Below are 17,545 nucleotides of genomic sequence, written 5' to 3' on the forward strand. Positions count from 1 at the left end.
AGTTCTTAATTCCAGCTATTAAGTTTTTTATCTCTAGAATTTTTGTTTTTGTAATCATTTCCTTGCCAAGATACATATCTTGTGAGTTAATTTTATGAGCATTTTAATCATGGCTGTTTAAATTCTCTGTCAATGGAATCTAGAAAAAGGGTACAGGTGAACCTATTTTCAGGGCAGAAATAGAGATGAAGACCTAGAGAACAGATGGGAACACACTGCAGTGGTTAGGATAGGGCAGGATGAATTGAGAGAGTAGCACTGACATGTATACACTGTCACATGTGAAACAGATGGTAACAGGAAGCTGCTATAAAGCACAGGGAGCTCAGCTAGATGCTCTGTGATGACCTAAAAGGGTGGGATGGTGGATGGGGTGGGAGGGAGGCTTGAGAGGGAGGGTATATATGTATACTTTTGTCTGACTCACATTGTTGTACAGCACAAACTAATACAACGTTGTAAAGCAATTATCTTCCAGTAATAAAAATAATAAATTAACAAAATCAAATAAATTCTCTGTCTGGTAACTAATAGCTGGATACCCTGGGATATTCTTTCCAATGTTTCCTTTTGCCTCTTGAGTTTCCAAGAAATCTCTTTTGTATAAGTATTTGTTTAAATGATAGACACTGAAGATGAAAAATTGTAGAAATTCTTCAGAAAGGCTTTTGTTTTGCTTCTTCTACTTAGGGATAGATTTAGGAGTAACACACCTTATTCAACTCATTCTTAGTGCAACACTTGGCTTAAACCCAAATTATGGCACTGTCAGAAGCAGAATTCTCCATGGAGAAAGTGGATACTAAAGTTATGATAGCTTTACTGATATGCCACAGCTTTCATTTCAGGCTCCACTGCTAGGTCATCTTTTAACCTTAATTTAGTTTTCTTTACGTTAACCCTCCCAGCCCTCTGATCATTGGTGTTTCTGCAGGAAACCAGACCCAGGTGCTTCCCCAGTGCAATGAATCTGTGTCCGAATCAGCAGGCTCTGAAGCCTCAGAGGAGAGCGCCCCCTACTGCTCAGGTGAGGGTCCTACAGGACAGAAGACCCTTCTTACACACTGTCCCCTTGCCCCCTTCACCACCCTTCACCACGCCATTGTCCCATTTCTCTCTCCTCAGACAGCAGACAGCTCCGCCTGGTTGACGGGGGTGGTCACTGTGCTGGGAGAGTGGAGATCCTTGACCAGGGCTCCTGGGGCACCATCTGTGATGATGGCTGGGACCTGGATGATGCCCACGTGGTGTGCAGGCAGCTGGGCTGTGGACAAGCCCTCAATGCCACGAGGTCTGCTCACTTTGGAGCGGGATCAGGGCCCATCTGACTAGACGACCTGAACTGCATAGGAAAGGAGTCCCACGTGTGGAGGTGTCCTTCCTGGGGCTGGGGGTGGCACAACTGCAGACACAAGGAGGACGCGGGGGTCATCTGCTCAGGTCAGCACTCCACACTGTCCACAGTTTGGGGGAGGGGTGGGGCTCTGGAGGACGAGGATCAGAGCCCTGAAGGAGAGATGCTGAAAGGACTAGAGAAGGAGGCTTCCTCCCATGGGGCCTGTCTTTCCAGCAGACGAGAAGATGAGGTGCTTTCACTTACTCTTGCAGCAGCTGAGATTGTGGTCCTTTTTTCTCAGTAGTGTTTCCTGGCAGAGCCGTTTCTGACAGTTTCCACGTGAAAGCAGGGCTCTCTCTTCAGTTCCCTGTGGTAGTACAGTCTGGAGATCCTGTGGATGATGTAATGAAAGCACAGACTTACTCTGTTCAGTTCTGTATGCTAGGAGTCTGTTGAGGGTCTCCGTGGGCCAACATCCCAGTGTCCACAGGGCTGTGTTCTCCCTGGAGGACCCCTTTCCCAGCCTTTCCTGGTTTCTGTGTGGTCTCATTCCTTGGCTTGGGTCTTTCTTCTTCAACAACAGTGCGTCTTCTGACCATTCTTCCTCACTTACATTTCCCTCTGACTGGAACTGGGGAAGGTTGTCCATTTCAAAAGATAGTGTGGCTAAGGAGGTGTTTAAACTGGGGTCTATGAAAAGGCAAAATGATAGGATACTGAAAGAGAAACTCCCCAGGTCAAAAAGTGCCCAATATGCTACTGGAGATCAGTGGAGAAATAACACCAGAAAGAATGAAGGGATGGAGCCAAAGCAAAAAGAATACCCAGCTGTGGATGTGACTGGTGATAGAAGCAAGGTCCGATGCTGTAAAGAGCAATATTGCATAGGAACCTGGAACGTCAGGTCCATGAATCAAGGCAAATTGCCAGTGGTCAAACAAGAGATGGCAAGAGTTAATGTCAACATTCTAGGAATCAGTGAACTGAAATGGACTGGAATGGGTGAATTTAACTCAGATGACCATTATACCTACTACTGCAGGCAGGAATCCCTCAGAAGAAATGGAGTAGGCATCATGGTCAACAAAAGTCTGAAATGCAGTACTTGGATGCAATCTCAAAAATGACAGAATTACTTCTGTTCGTTTCCAAGGCAAACCATTCAGTATCACAGTAATCCAAGTCTATGCCCCAACCAGTAATGCTGAAGAAGCTGAAGTTGAATGGTTCTATGAAGACCTACAAGACCTTTTAGAACTAACACCCAAAAAAGATGTCCTTTTCATTATAGGGGACTGGAATGCAAAAGTAGGAAGTCAAGAAACACCTGGAGTAACAGGCAAATTTGGCCTTGGAATACGGAATGAAGCAGGGCAAAGACTAATAGAGTTTTGTCAAGAAAATGCAATGGTCATAACAAACACCCTCTTCCAACAACACAAGAGAAGACTCTATACATGGACATCACCAGATGGTCAACAATAAAATCAGATTGATTATATTGTTTGCAGCCAAAGATAGAGAAGCTTTATACAGTCAGCAAAAACAAGACCAGGAGCTGACTGTGGCCCAGACCATGAACTCCTTATTGCCAAATTCAGACTTAAATTGAAGAAAGTAGGGAAAACCACTAGACCATTCAGGTATGACCTAAATCAAATCCCTTATGATTATACAGTGGAAGTGAGACATAGATTTAAGGGCCTAGATTTGATAGATAGAGTGCCTGATGAACTATGGAATGAGGTTCATGACATTGTACAGGAGACAGGGATCAAGACCATCCCCATGAAAAAGAAATGTAAAAGCAAAACGGCTGTCTGGGGAGGCCTTACAAATAGCTGTGAAAAGAAGAGACGTGAAAAGCAAAGGAGAAAAGGAAAGATATAAACATCTGAATGCAGAGATCCAAAGAATAGCAAGAAGAGATAAAAAAGCCTTCTTCAGCGATTAATGCAAAGAAATAGAGGAAAACAACAGAATGGGAAAGACTAGGGATCTCTTCAAGAAAATCAGAGATACAGAAGGAACATTTCATGCAAAAATGGGCTCGATAAAGGACAAAAATGTTATGGACCTAACAGAAGCAGAAGATATTATGAAGAGGTGGCAAGAATACACAGAAGAACCATACAAAAAAGATCTTCATGACCCAGATAATACAATGATGTGATCACTGACCTAGAGCCAGACATCCTGGAATGTGAAGTCAAGTGGGCCTTAGAAAGCATCACTACAAACAAAGCTAGTGGAGGTGATAGAATTCCAGTTGAGCTATTCCAAATCCTGAAAGATGATGCTGTGAAAGTGCTGCACTCAATATGCCAGCAAATGTGGAAAACTCAGCAGTGGCCACAGGACTGGAAAAGGTCAGTTTTCATTCCAATCCCAAAGAAAGGCAATGCCAAAGAATGCTCAAACTACCACACAATTGCACTCATCTCACATGCTAGTAAAGTAATGCTCAAAATTCTCCAAGCCAGGTTTTGGCAATATGTGAACCGTGAACTTCCTGATGTTCAAGCTGGTTTTAGAAAAGGCAGAGGAACCAGAGATCAAATTGCCAACATCCACTGGATCATTGGAAAAGCAAGAGAGTTCCAGAAAAACATCTATTTCTGCTTTATTGACTATGCCAAAGCCTTTGACTGTGTGGATCACAATAAACTGTGGAAAATTCTGAAAGAGATGGGAATACCAGGCAACCTGATCTGCCTCTTGAGAAATTTGTATGCAGGTCAGGAAGCAACAGTTAGAACTGGACATGGAACAACAGACTAGTTACAAATAGGAAGAGGAGTACGTCAAGGCTGTATATTGTCATCCTGTTTATTTAACTTCTATGCAGAGTACATCATGAGAAACGCTGGACTGGAAGAAACACAAGCTGGAATTAAGATTGCTGGGAGAAATATCAATAACCTCAGATATGCAGATGACACCACCCTTATGGCAGACAGGGAAGAGGAACTAAAAAGCCTCTTGATGAAAGTGAAAGTGGAGAGTGAAATAGTTGGCTTAAAGTCAACATTCAGAAAACGAAGTTCATGGCATCCGGTCCCATCACTTCATGGGAAATAGATGGGGAAACAGTGGAAACAGTGTCAGACTTATTTTTCTGGGCTCCAAAATCACTGCAGATGGTGACTACAGCCATGAAATTAAAAGACGCTTACTCCTTGGAAGGAAAGTTATGACCAACCTAGATAGCATATTCAAAAGCAGAGACATTACTTTGCCAACAAAGGTTCATCTAGTCAAGGCTATGGTTTTTCCTGTGGTCATGTATGGATGTGAGAGTAGGACTGTGAAGAAGGCTGAGTGCTGAAGAATTGATGCTTTTGAACTGTGGTATTGGAGAAGACCGTTGAGAGTTCCTTGGACTGCAAGGAGATCCAAGCAGTCCATTCTGAAGATCAGCCCTGGGATTTCTTTGGAAGAAATGATGCTAAAGCTGAAACTCCAGTACTTCGGCCACCTCATGCGAAGAGTGACTCACTGGAAAAGACTCTGATGCTGGGAGGGATTGGGGGCAAGAGGAGAAGGGGACGACAGAGGATGAGATGGCTGGATGGCATCACTGACTCGATGGACATGAGTCTAGTGAACTCCGGGAGTTGGTGATGGACTGGGAGGCCTGGCGTGCTGCGATTCATGGGGTCGCAGAGTCGGACACGACTGAGCAACTGATCTGATCTGATCTGATCTGATCTGAAACATCCTAAGGTCCTTAAGTTTGTTACATCTGTAAAGTTCCTTTTGCCACGTCAGGTACATATTCACAGGTACTAAGGGTTGGTATGTGGACATTTGTGGCTCCGTTATTTTGCTTCCCTCCCCAATACCCACATCACATTCCATCCACAAACCATTTTAGAGTTTTTTTTTTCAGGAAGCAGGAGTCAGTTCTCCATCCCGCAGGTGGCCTGATAGGTCTTTCTCTGTTTGTATCCACTACATCATCGTGGTAGAAATAGAAAGACAGACACCAAATGGATAAAGTCTGGTAGAAGTGAGGCAATGATAGTGAAAGATTGTTGTTGAATCATGCAAAGACGCCAGGATTCTTGGCCCCCGGAGGAGAAGAATTCAATCTGGGGCCAGAGACGAGGCTTGATCGCTCAGAGCTTTTGTGTAATAAAGTTTTATTAAAGTATAAAGGAGATAGAGAAAGCATCTGACATAGGCATCAGAAGAGGGCAGAAAGAGTACCCCCCTGCTAGTCTTCAGCTGGATGTTATATAGTCACTAGCAGTCTGTTAATGAAAGAAAGGAATGTCTTAAAATTCAGAATGGCACCAGGCCCCTCACCCATGAGATGCATTTTGGGGTAATCTTGGCACCAAATGGTTTATCCTGGGCCATAAATGATTAACTTGAATCTTGAAGAAGGGCAGACCACCATACAAATAGTTTAATTTACATAGATTAGGGGAACAATATCTGAGTATAACAACTGGTTTGTCAAGTAGTTCTGAGCCAAGAGGCGGAACCAACTTGAAAGACGGAGCTTGGGGTAAATGCATAGTATATTAGCATCAGTTCAATTCACTCAGTCGTGTCCAACTCTTTGCGACCCCATGAATCACAGCACGCCAGGCCTCCCAGTCCATCACCAACTCCTGGAGTTCACTCAGACTCACGTCCATCGAGTCAGTGATGCCATCCAGCCATCTCATCCCCTGTCGTCCCCTTCTCCTCTTGCCCCCAATCCTCCCAGCATCAGAGTCTTTTCCAATGAATCAACTCTTCACATGAGGTGGCTGAAGTACTGGAGTTTCAGCTTTAGCATCATTTCTTCCAAAGTAATCCAGGGCTGATATCCTTCAGAATGGACTGGTTGGATCTTCTTTGCAGTCCAAGGAACTCTCAAGAGTCTTCTCCAACACCACAGTTCAAAAGCATCAATTCTTCATCATCAGCCTTCTTCACAGTCCTACTCTCACATCCATACATGACCACAAGAAAAACCATAGCCTTGACTAGACGGACCTTTGTTGGCAAGGTAATGTCTCTGCTTTTGAATATGCTATCTAGGTTGGTCATAACTTTCCTTCCAAGGAGTAAGCATCTTTTTAATTTCATGGCTGCAGTCACCATCTGCAGTGATTTTGGAGCCCAGAAAAATAAGTCGGACACTGTTTCCCCATCTATTTCCCATGAAGTGATGGGACCGGATGCCATGATCTTCGTTTTCTGAATGTTGAGCTTTAAGCCAACTTTTCACTCTCCACTTCACTTTCATCAAGAGGCTTTTGAGTTCCTCTTCACTTTCTGCCATAAGGGTGGTGTCATCTGCAAGCTTAGACAAACATTTCCATAAGAAAAAGGCATTTGTTATCTCTAGGGTTGAGAATAGTTAACTTCAGGCAAAACCAGGTGACATTATGGCAACACATTATTTAAGAGAAACCTCCTTTTAAATTTGTATAGAGAAGGAAAAAATATCACTAGTTTGTTTCCTCCTGCTGCTTAAGAGAGATAAAAATGTTTGACACTTGCAGGCTATTTCCTCCGTTTTGGAGACCCCTAGCCCTTCCTGCCTGTTACCCTCTTAATAATCTTGTCAACTAGTGGGCATCTCTGCAGTTGGATCAGTGATGTATGGTCACAGTTTCTGGGAGAGAGGAGACCCAGAGCCCTGAGCAGAGTGCTCACTGTGGCATGTCTCCTCTTTTCGTAATCTTAGAGTTCCTGGCCCTCGGATGGTGAGCGAGGACCAGCAGTGTGCTGGGTGCTGGAAGTTTTCTAACAACGGGACTGGGGCAGTGTCTGCCATAACCCCATAGATGACATCACCGTGTCCGTGATCTGCAGACAGCTTGGCTGTGGGGACAGTGGAACCCCTCGACACTTTTGTTGCTCTAGAGAAGGTTCTAGGCCCGGTGGTAGATGGAATCCAGTGTAGAAAAATGACAACCTGTCTCTGGCAGTGTCCTTCTGACCCCTTGGAAATACAAGTTCCTGCTCTCCAAAGGAGGAAGCCTATATCTCGTGTGCAGGTGACTTACTTTCTGTTTCTGTCTGTCTCAACCCCGAAGGATGTTGTTAGATGTGATTTATGCTTTCCAGTCTAAGTGATGATTTTAAGTTGAGTCTACAAAATGTCTATGTGCCTGTGTCTGTGTGTGTGTTTGTAATTTGTTGTGGGGTTGGGAGACCAATAAATGATGAACAGTTACAGTTATTTCAGCTGATGATCATATGCACTGAATGTCTCAGACCAGGAGATAATGAGCCTGTGTTTTCACATGTCATTTGCACTGAGTCAGACCTTAGATAATCTTATGTGGGGACAGGACCACCCCCAGCTGTCCCTGATCCACTGTTTCCCCGTTGTGTGCAGGAAGAAGAAGACCAAGAGCTGTCCAACTTCTGCCCCCTTGTACAGGTATGTCAGCCCCCTCCCTGTGGCTTCCAGGGGCTCCCGCCCACCAGGGCAGTCACAGGAGGGGCTGCTGCCTTTTCAGACAGAGAGAAGCTCCGGCTCGGGCGGGGGAGACAGCAAGTGCTCAGGGCGGGTGGAGGTCTGGCACAGCGGCTCCTGGGGCACTGTGTGCGATGACTCCTGGAGCCTGGCACAGGCCGAGGTGGTGGTGGTCAGCAGCTGGGCTGAGGCCAGGCCCTGGAAGCCATGTGGTCTGCAGCATTTGGCCCCTGGAAATGGGAGCATCTGGCTGGGAAAGGTGTGGGTGGCAGGGGCTGGGACTCTTCCTATGGGACTGTGCTGCGGAGCCCTGGGGGCAGAGTGACTGCAAGCACGAGGAGGATGCTGGTGTGATGTGCTCTGGTGAGTGAGGGGCTCAGGGCCCACCCTGGGTGATCTGGGCAGCACAGGACAGCGGGCTGGACTAGGGGTGGTGGGGAGTTGTGTTCAGAAGAGTGTATGGGTGCTGGGCTCTGATCTAGCACAGTGAAGCGGGAGGACTGGGCACTGATGTCATGGAGACTGAGGTGGTGATTTTCAGGGCTCGAGGGGAAAAATGGGTTACCCTGTGATCTGGCCAATTCCGTTTACCCAATCTCCTATTTTTCTCTTAGGTGCAGGACAACATTGCCCCCGATACAGCAGGTACTGTGGTCCATCCATGGGCAGGGGGGAGAATACTCAGATTTGGTAACCTGTTCTGGGCTCTCTGACAACTCAGGAGATGAAAGAGCCTGAGGAGTCCTGGCTGTTGGGAAGGAGCTGGGGCATTGTGTTGGGGAACGCCCTGCCTTGGTTCCCAGGCCACATGTTTCTCAGGCCCAGGATCCAAAAAGAGTCTAGTTCCGGTGATGCAGATTCTAAAGTTCTCCCATTCTCCTACCTGCCCCTGAGTGTTGCTCCTCATCATTGAGGTGTGGGTCTCAGGACTGTTTGATGCCAAGGAGAAGGGATGAGCCGGGTCCTCAGGCTGTCTGGGCCGGCAGCTCCCTGACAATCCCTGGCTTTGCCTCGGGGCCACAATGGCGGAGTGAGTGACTTGTCTCAGGATGAGACCTGGAGGAGCCCAGTCACTATAGTATATTTGTGTCTGAGGCTAGGATACCATCATCCAGAGCCCCCAGAAATGCTGGTACAGGGGGTTTCTCTGTGCCCAGGACCTTCTTCACACCCTGTTGCCTTGCTTTCCTTAGGGGCCAGACCAACCTCAAATCCTCTCCCTGGCATCTTCTCCCTGACTGGGGTCCTCTGCCTCATCCTGGGGTCTCTTCTCTTCCTGGTCCTCATCATACTAGTGACTCAGCTGCTCAGATGGAGAGCAGAGCACAGAGAGGGGCTGCAGGGGGAACTGGGGACCAGGAAGAGTGTGTGCAGGCAGAAGATGTGGCAGGTGTGAGGAGGGGAACCTGGGCCAGGTCTCTGTTCTGAGTCTGTAGAGCTCCACATGGTCCGTGCTGAGCTCTAAGGGCTGAACATACAGAGGTTCTTAGGACTGGGGTGTGAACTCTCATATGTCATGGCCTCTCCTGTGAGACCAGAAAGAGTCAGGGCTGAGCTGTGGATTCAGGACAGATGAGGGGAGAAGGTGCCAAACAAGTGCATTGGGTAAGAGATGATGCTGAGGTCCAGGCAGCCTCTGTGTGAGCATTGTGGGAGATGAATGTGGGTCTGCTGGATCGGGGTGTCTGGGGCGGCATCTCTGACCTGCTAGGGGATCTCTCAGCCTTATCCAGCTATGAAGATGCTCTTGCTGAAGCTGTGTATGAGGAGCCTGATTACCTCATGACTCAGAAGGAGGGTCTTCTGGGCAGCCCAGGTGGTGTCTCTGCTTGCCTTCCTGGGACCTCTGGTTGTCACCTCCCACTGGCTGTGAACATCTTCTCAGCGTCCACAGACCCCATGGGTGTGCCCCAGGCTTACAGAGGTAGCTCTCCAAAGTGGCAGGATGGCCTCTCAAAGCCCCGTGAGCCCCCAGCCCCCACCTACACTGCAGGATCCTGGTCTGCCCCTTCCCAGCCTTAACACAGGTCCCGTGAGTGTGGGGGAGGGTCATTCTGTGTGATGTGTGATGTTTGTCTCCACTTTAGGCCTCCTGTCAGATGGTGAGGACAACAATGACTCCACATCTGCTCCAGGTAATAGAGGTAGACCTGCCTTATTTGGACTTTGGGGAGGAGAGTTTCCCTCATAGGACGAGATGCAAGGGGAGCAGTCTTCATTTGATGGACCAGAGGCATCCCTTGTGTCCAGATGGGGTCTGTCCTTCCCTTTTTCTGACTGTTCTGTGATGTCTCACATTGGAGTGGGGCTCTCTGTGTCCAGAATCACAACAGGCACACACTGGTTTTAAAAATAATTTCTGTAAAGCACAATTTGTCAAAATACTTTAGTACTGCTCAATGGTAGGAGAGTTACTTTGGAATATATATTTTCAAACAGGAAATATTAAGATGTAAAACATGTTTTGGTTCATGGACACATCAAAATGAAACATGGTCTTAGAGAAAAAAGATCCTTTAAAACAAGGAGTGACTGGTGCCTCTAGCCAGCTCAGAAACTGGGTCAGAAGTATCCTAGGTATTTCTCAGACCAACCCCCTTACTGTGGTTTCATCTGACCCCTGCTCTGCCCTCAGAAGTGCCAGATCAGAGGACTGTTGCCCTTGGTGAGGATTACGATGATGGTGAAGAGGCACCAGTGACTGGGGCTCCTCCTCACTCTCAGGGGAGTGAGGAGGAAGTGCTCCCAGAGAAGAAGATGGGATGAGGTCTCAGACAGGTGAGTGAGATTAACTGATCCCCTGTAATCTTCGGTCTTTGTCCTGGAAAAGGTGAATTTGAGCTCCTCAATGCCCAGCCTCTGCAGTTTCAAAATATGGGTAATCTCATGCATTTGATGAGCCACCCTAATGGCTCAGATGGTAAAGAATCTAACTGCAATGCAGGAGACCTGGGTTTGATCACTGGATCAGGAAGAGCCCCTGAAGAAGGGAATGTCTACTCACTCCAGTATTCTTGCATGGATAATCCAATGGACAGAGGAGCCTGGTGGGCTACAGTTCATAGCGTTGCAAAGAGTCCAGACACAGCTGAGTAACTAACACTTCACTTCTCAACCATATGCCATCTTTAATGCTGTCAGACTCCTTGGGGGGTGGGGGGGGGGGTGCAGCACTCTACTTTGGCATTTATGTCCCCATATAAACATAAATTTCATTTTATTTGTGATATATCTACATTAAAATTTATAGATTAGGGACTTTTCTGGTAATCCAGTGGTTAGGATTCTACACATTCACTTCTATGGCCTGGGTTCAATCCCTGGTCAAGGAACTAAGATCCCACAAGCATTGTGTAGTAGTCAAAAGAAATAGATAGCTTATAGATTAATTGAGCATATTTACCAAATCCAAAAGTAGACAAGTGTTTTGATAACATCTCTGTGCTGCCCTGAACGTGAAAGACAGAGATTTTAAAATGTATTGCAGTATTGAAATTTGTGAGTCATCTGATAATTTAAGATGAGGTCTGTGTATAAGGTTGCAATGACATGTACAAAGTCTATGGTATATGGTGGCCTTAACATTAAGCCATGTTGGTGGGTCATTGACTCGGAGCTGATGGTCAGCTAAGGTCTAATTTCCCCCAGAATTTCAGTTGTCAAGAGAAAACACTCTTTCTCTGGAAGAGAGTATTTATCCATCTGAGGGCCTGTGTGGTCCTTGGGAGGGGCCATCTGTGGATGCTCCTGTGATACTCTTTGTGGACATTTGGGAACATGCATCAGGATAACTAAGAGCAGAGTTGGTTTATGAGTGAGGAACTCAGATTTTCCCTGTGTCCACTCTCCCTCTCACTGTGATTTCACATCTGTCAGCTGTGAGAGGAGAACATTTAAATTTGTTGTTATGCTCTTACTGTCCCTGGGCATCTCCTTGCTAGTGTGTAGCCTGGAAGCAGATCTTCCCAGAGCTCCTGTGTGAGCACAGGTCTCCTGTGATGCAGAATTTCCATATGAACTGAGGCCCAGAGACCACATGGACCGGATTGAGAGGACAGCCTGGATCCATCCGCACTGTAACTGGTGTGAAATAGTCTGAGCCTCCTGCCCACACCTGGGTCCCAGGGATGCTTTGTCATCATCACTTGTTTAACAGGCTTCCAACACACTGTCCAGTTCCTTTGTCTCAGTCTAATTATGCTTCTTTTTGCTCTTTCAGGCTCTTCTCTAAACGTCTCTAGAGAGGAAACTGATCCTGAGGAAGGAGAACAGAGCCCCTGCCTACTCCAGGGGGAGAAAGGGGACCCTGGGTACGATGATGTTGAACTCCAGTGTCCTGGGAACATCCACAGTGGCTTTCCTGTGATGTTGTATTAAATACAAGATGATTCCTCAGATATTCTGCTGCTGCTGCTAAGTCACTTCAGTCGTGTCCGACTCTGTGTGACCCCATAGACGGCAGCCTAGCAGGCTCCCCGTCCCTGGGATTCTCCAGGCAAGAACACTGGATTGGGTTGCCGTTTTCTTCTCCAATGCATGAAAGTGAAAAGTGAAAGGGAAGTCACTCAGTCGTGTCCGACTTTTCCTGACCCCATGGACTGCAGCCTACCGGCTCCTCCGTCCATGAGATTTTCCAAGCAAGAGTACTGGAGTAGGGTGCCATCGCCTCTCCGTCAGATATTCTAATTGCCTGTATTTCAGTAGAGGCTGACCTGTGATGGTGTTATATGGAAATTGCTCAAAATGAAATATTCTGATTAAAGTAACTTTTTCTTTTGCTTGTTAATAATTACCAAGTTCCATGTCAAATGCTTTTAGATGATTGGTCTGCAAACACCATTTTCCTCAAAGGAAATACACGATGAGGGCACTGCCCTGTTTTCTCACCTTCTTCAAAGGCTAATGAGATTTGCCTGGGATCACAAATGCTCCAGGTCACTCTTACTTAGAAAAAGCATCTAAACTTGGTCCACATTCACACTCTCCTTCCTAGCAAGATGAATTTGCCGACCAGAAAATGTAGTCAGAACCTTATAGAGTTATTTTATTTGGTGCGAATGCTTAGGACTCTAAGCCCTAGAGACAATATCTCGGTAGCTCTGAGAAAACTGCTCCAAGCAGGCAGGAGGGAAGTCAGGTTATATACAAGTTTGCAACAAAGGGAGAGGCAGTCTGAACATCAAAGATCAGGGTACCAAGTTAAGGAATTTAGTGTTCTGTTTCTGGGAAGATGCAAGCCTCTGGACTCACTTGATTCAATCCTTCCGTATGCAGCTCAGCTATCTGGGGCCAACCCTGTTCCTTGCTCCCCTTAAGGAGTGGCAGATGGCTGCTTCTTGCTTTCCCCAGCTCTCAGCAATCACCATGGAGGGGTGGCAGCATCCCTGGATCAGTTTTGGGAGCCCTCATTCACAACTGGAGACCAGAAATCATTGATGTCTGTGACATTTCTTGTTTATTGATATGGCAGGAGATATTTTTATTTAACAAACTCATGAAAAAAAAACCCAATCCTGAACATTCCTGTATGTTCTCCTTGAGATGTCACATCACCTGTTTTAACCTGTTCTTGGTCACCAGACTTGGATGTGAGTTTCAAAGTTGGGTTTGCTCTTTGGAGAAAAGGGATACAGTTTTCCTTAACCTGCCTAAGTGCTCACGGGCCAATTAAAACTCTAACTCTACCTAACTACTTCTCCCTTTTTCATCTCTCATTCCCTAGGTTACTTTATCTGTTTATTTCTCAAGCAGATATAGACTCCTCCTTGCTCTCTCCCATGTCTAGTCGGTTATCAAATCCTTATGAATCCATTCTTTCCATACCTTCGTACTTTTTCTTCAGGACATTACCATTTCTTGTCTGTCCAATTATCTATCCTTCTGAGTGAATTATATCAGCTCATATCTCTCTCTAATTGATGGATGGCAAATTGTTGCTCACCCACACCCTGTATTCACATGGGACAAGAGGGCAAGAAAGTGGAGACCTAGGCAGAGGGGATCCAGAAGAAGGTATATAGATGGGAAGATCAAGTACGTTTGTCTACTTATGTTTCAAAGATGTGGATGGAGCGATCTGATATGACTGAATTCTTAAAAGAAGTTCAGTTCAGTTCAGTCTCTCAGTCGTGTCCGGCTCTTTGTGACCCCATGGACTGCAGCATGCCAGGTTTCCCTGTTTATCACCAACTCCCAGAGCTTACTCAAACTCATGTCCATTGAGTATTGATGCCATCCAACCACCTCATCCTCTGTCGTCTCCTTTTCTCCCACCTTCAATCTTTCCCAGCATCAGGGTCTTTTCCAATGAGTCAGTTCTTCCCTCAGGTGGCCAAAGTATTGGAATTTCAGCTTTAGCATCAGTCCTTCCAAAGAACATTCAGGACTGATTTCCTTTAGGATGGACTGGTTGAATCTCCTTGCTGTGCAGGGACTCTCAAGAGTCTTCTCCAAAACCACACTTCAAAAGTATTAATACATCGGCGCTCAGCTTTCTTTATAGTCCAACTCTCACATCCATACATGTCTACTGGAAAAACCATAGCCTTGACTAGACGGACCTTTGTGGCAAAGCAAATTTCTGCTTTTTAATATGCTATCTAGGTTGGTCATAGCTTTTCTTCCAAGGAGCAAATGTCTTTTAATTTCATGGGTGCAATCACCCATCTGCAGTGATTTTGGAGCCCCAAAATAAAGTCAGCCACTGTTCCCCATCTATTTCCCATAAAGTGATGGGACCAGAAGCCATTGATTTAGTTTTCTGAATGTTGAGCTTTAAGCCAACTTTTTCACTCTCCTCTTTCACTTTCATCAAGAGGCTCTTTAGTTCTTCCTCGCTTTCTGCTATAAGGGTGGTGTCATCTGTTATCTTAGGTGATTGATATTTCTCCCAGCAATTGATTCCAGCTTGTGCTTCATCCAGTCCAGCATTTCTCATGATGTACTCTGCATATAAGTTAAAAGAGCAAGGTGACAATATACAGCCTTGACATACTCCTTTCTGGATTTGGAACAGGCTGTTGTTCCATGTCCAGTTCTAACTGTTGCTTCTTGACCTGCATATAGATTTCTCAGGAAGCAAGTCAGGTTTCTGATATTCCCATCTCTTGATGAATTAAATCTAGAACTTAAATAAAGAATTTCAGGCTAATAGGCTTCTCTGAAAACACACCCTGTTTCAAGATTGCTTAATCTGGTTACTACTGAAAATGTAAATGTGATACTGTTGTGATTCTTCAGGGTTAGAGAGAGCTGTCATGTAGGAGTGGCCAGTATTACATTTCACAACACCCCCTTGCCCCCAGTTTCCCACTGTGGACATGTGGAGAGGCTGCTGACTAATATAAGACCTGAGAGTGATGGTGGTTGTTGAGTTGACCCCACCCAGTCCCTGGCTGATGGCTTGCATGGTGTCCAGTGCTCATCTCTCTAGTCCGTGCAGTCTTCATAGTTCTAGGCTGTGCTTGGGGGTGGGAAGATACCCGGACTTCTCCCAGGGCAGCTCATTGGGAAGTATTCACCCATTGGGAAGTAATGAAATAAATGACATATGATGAAGAAATAAAGTATACCCACCAAGAAGCTCAGTGAACTCCAAAAAACACAGATAAAACAATCAAATTCAGGAAAGAATATGTGAACAAAATAAGGTTAAATTATGTATTATAATTATTGCTATTGTTTTTAATTTTTGGCTTTACTGGGTCTTTTGTTGCTGCACATGGGCTTTCTCTAGTTGCAGCAAGCAGGCACTACTTTCCTTTGTGGACAGCAGGCTTCTCTCTATGCGGCGGCTTCTCTTGTTTGGAGCACAGGCTCTAGGAGCTCAGGCTTCAGTACTTGCAGAGTGTAGGTTCCTGTTTGTGGTTTGTGGGTCCTAGAGCATGGGCTCAGCATTTGTGTGCACGGGCTCTGAGTCACTCCACAGAATAAATTCAGTTTTTTTTTTTTTTTTTTAAAGAGACAGAATGATAAAAAAAAAAAAGGAAGCAAACAGGGAGTTTGCTGTTGGTTAGTGGTTAGGATTCGATCCTTTCACTGCTGTGCCTGGATTCCAACCTGGTCAGAGAACTGAGATCCCTGAAGCTGTGCAATGAGGCAGAAAAAAGAGAAGGAATCAAACAGAAATTCTTTTTAAGATTGCAATGAATGAAATGCAACAAAATGGAAAATGCTACAGAAGCATCAGCAATAGCAGGAGAATCTTTGAGGCAGAAGACAAGAAAATTGAAAACTAACCAGCCAGAGGACAAAGAAGAAAAAAGAATGAAAAAACTGTGAAAGAACCTGTGTGAACTATGGGATGACTTTCACAGTAACAAACCTGCACATTATTGGAGTCCCGAAGGAGAAGAGAGGAGAAAGGACAGAGATTGTACTTAAAGAAATAATAGCAGATTAAGTTCCACATCTGATGAGATTTAGACATCCAAGTTCATGTAGCTAATAGGTCACTCCTCAGAGTTCATTCAAAATGATTGTCTCCAAGACACATTGCTTATAATCAACACAAAGAGAGAATTTTAGAAGCATCAAGATAAAAGCAAATGCTCCCACACACAAAATCTCTGAAGAACCTTAAGAATATCAGCAGACTTCTCAGAAGAAAGCTGACAAGCCAAGAGAGAAAGGGATGATATATTCAAACTGATGAAAGAAAAAAACCTGCCAAACCAAGAATACTTTTCTCAGGAAGGTTGTCTTCAGAAATGAAGATGGGTTACAAACTTTCCCCCAAAAAATAACAGTTGAGGGAGTTCACCAACCGAGTTTTGTCTTACGAGATTGCTGAGGGAGTTTTAGGTCTCCCACATTGCAGGCAGATGCTTTAACCTCTGAGCCACCAGGAAACCAAATGAAGGATACTAATTATTATATTAACGAAGTGACAATATACAGCAGACGTGTAAATGTAAATATGTAATGCAATTCCGAGTATTCTAACACTGAGTATGGTAGTGTGCTAACCAGTTAGCTCTCGTTTCGGGGAGCATTAAAGTAACTATAGAGAAAAATATTTTGTTAGTGATATACAATATAAATACAGATAAATTCTGACATCAAAAGCAGGAAAGTATAGGAGAGGATCAAAAGGTAGAGCTTTGTATGTGATTGAAAATTAATTTGTTATCAGTAAAATATAGGACTATTGTGTCTTTAAGATATTTTATGTGAGCCATGTAAAAAAATGTAAAAAACCTACAGTAGAGAGATTCACAAAAAAGTAGAGAGAGAAAAATCAAAGCACCTCATTATCCAAAACGATCAGTCACAGTTCTAACTGTTGTACAGAAAAGTCAAGTTTATTGTTCTCTACCGCATCCTTCAGTATCAGCCCAGAGGACCTTCCTTTTACAAAGTGAAAGACTAATTAGTCTGTTTGTTATTTAAGCCAAAGAAACTCTATCTGCCCTTCATTCCTTCCTTATGTCATATAGATGGTGTGGCTGTGCTTTTTTAATTGCAAATTTTCTTCTTGTGATGTTCCTGTGTGGTTTTAATGAAAAAACTGCCAAGTGATAAATTCATCCAAATACCCTGTCTCCTCTGTTGGGTCTGATTAAGACTTAATAAGAAGCCACATGTGAGTGTGTTGTGGTTTGTCTTGTTGTCTTCTAGAGATAGAGGTTTGCAGTGTTTGTTGTGATGTATCTGGTGGTGATACGCACCTTCTTTTTGAAAATCAAATTTTGGTCTGTTAATGCTGAAAACATTTATCTTTAAAACAAAAATGTCAATTAGCTAAATAATGTCCTCAAAAATAGTTCTTCATAGTTAAGATA

At 44.9% G+C, this 17,545-nt stretch overlaps 1 pseudogene; it reads left to right on the forward strand.

The window, feature by feature from the left end:
• Window positions 1–12,129, forward strand: part of LOC113893403 — a 65,721-nt pseudogene extending 53,592 nt beyond the window's left edge.
• The last annotated feature ends 5,416 nt before the right edge of the window (window positions 12,130–17,545 follow it).

This window comes from Bos indicus x Bos taurus, chromosome 5 (assembly GCF_003369695.1).
Source record: "Bos indicus x Bos taurus breed Angus x Brahman F1 hybrid chromosome 5, Bos_hybrid_MaternalHap_v2.0, whole genome shotgun sequence".
Lineage (NCBI taxonomy): Eukaryota > Metazoa > Chordata > Mammalia > Artiodactyla > Bovidae > Bos > Bos indicus x Bos taurus.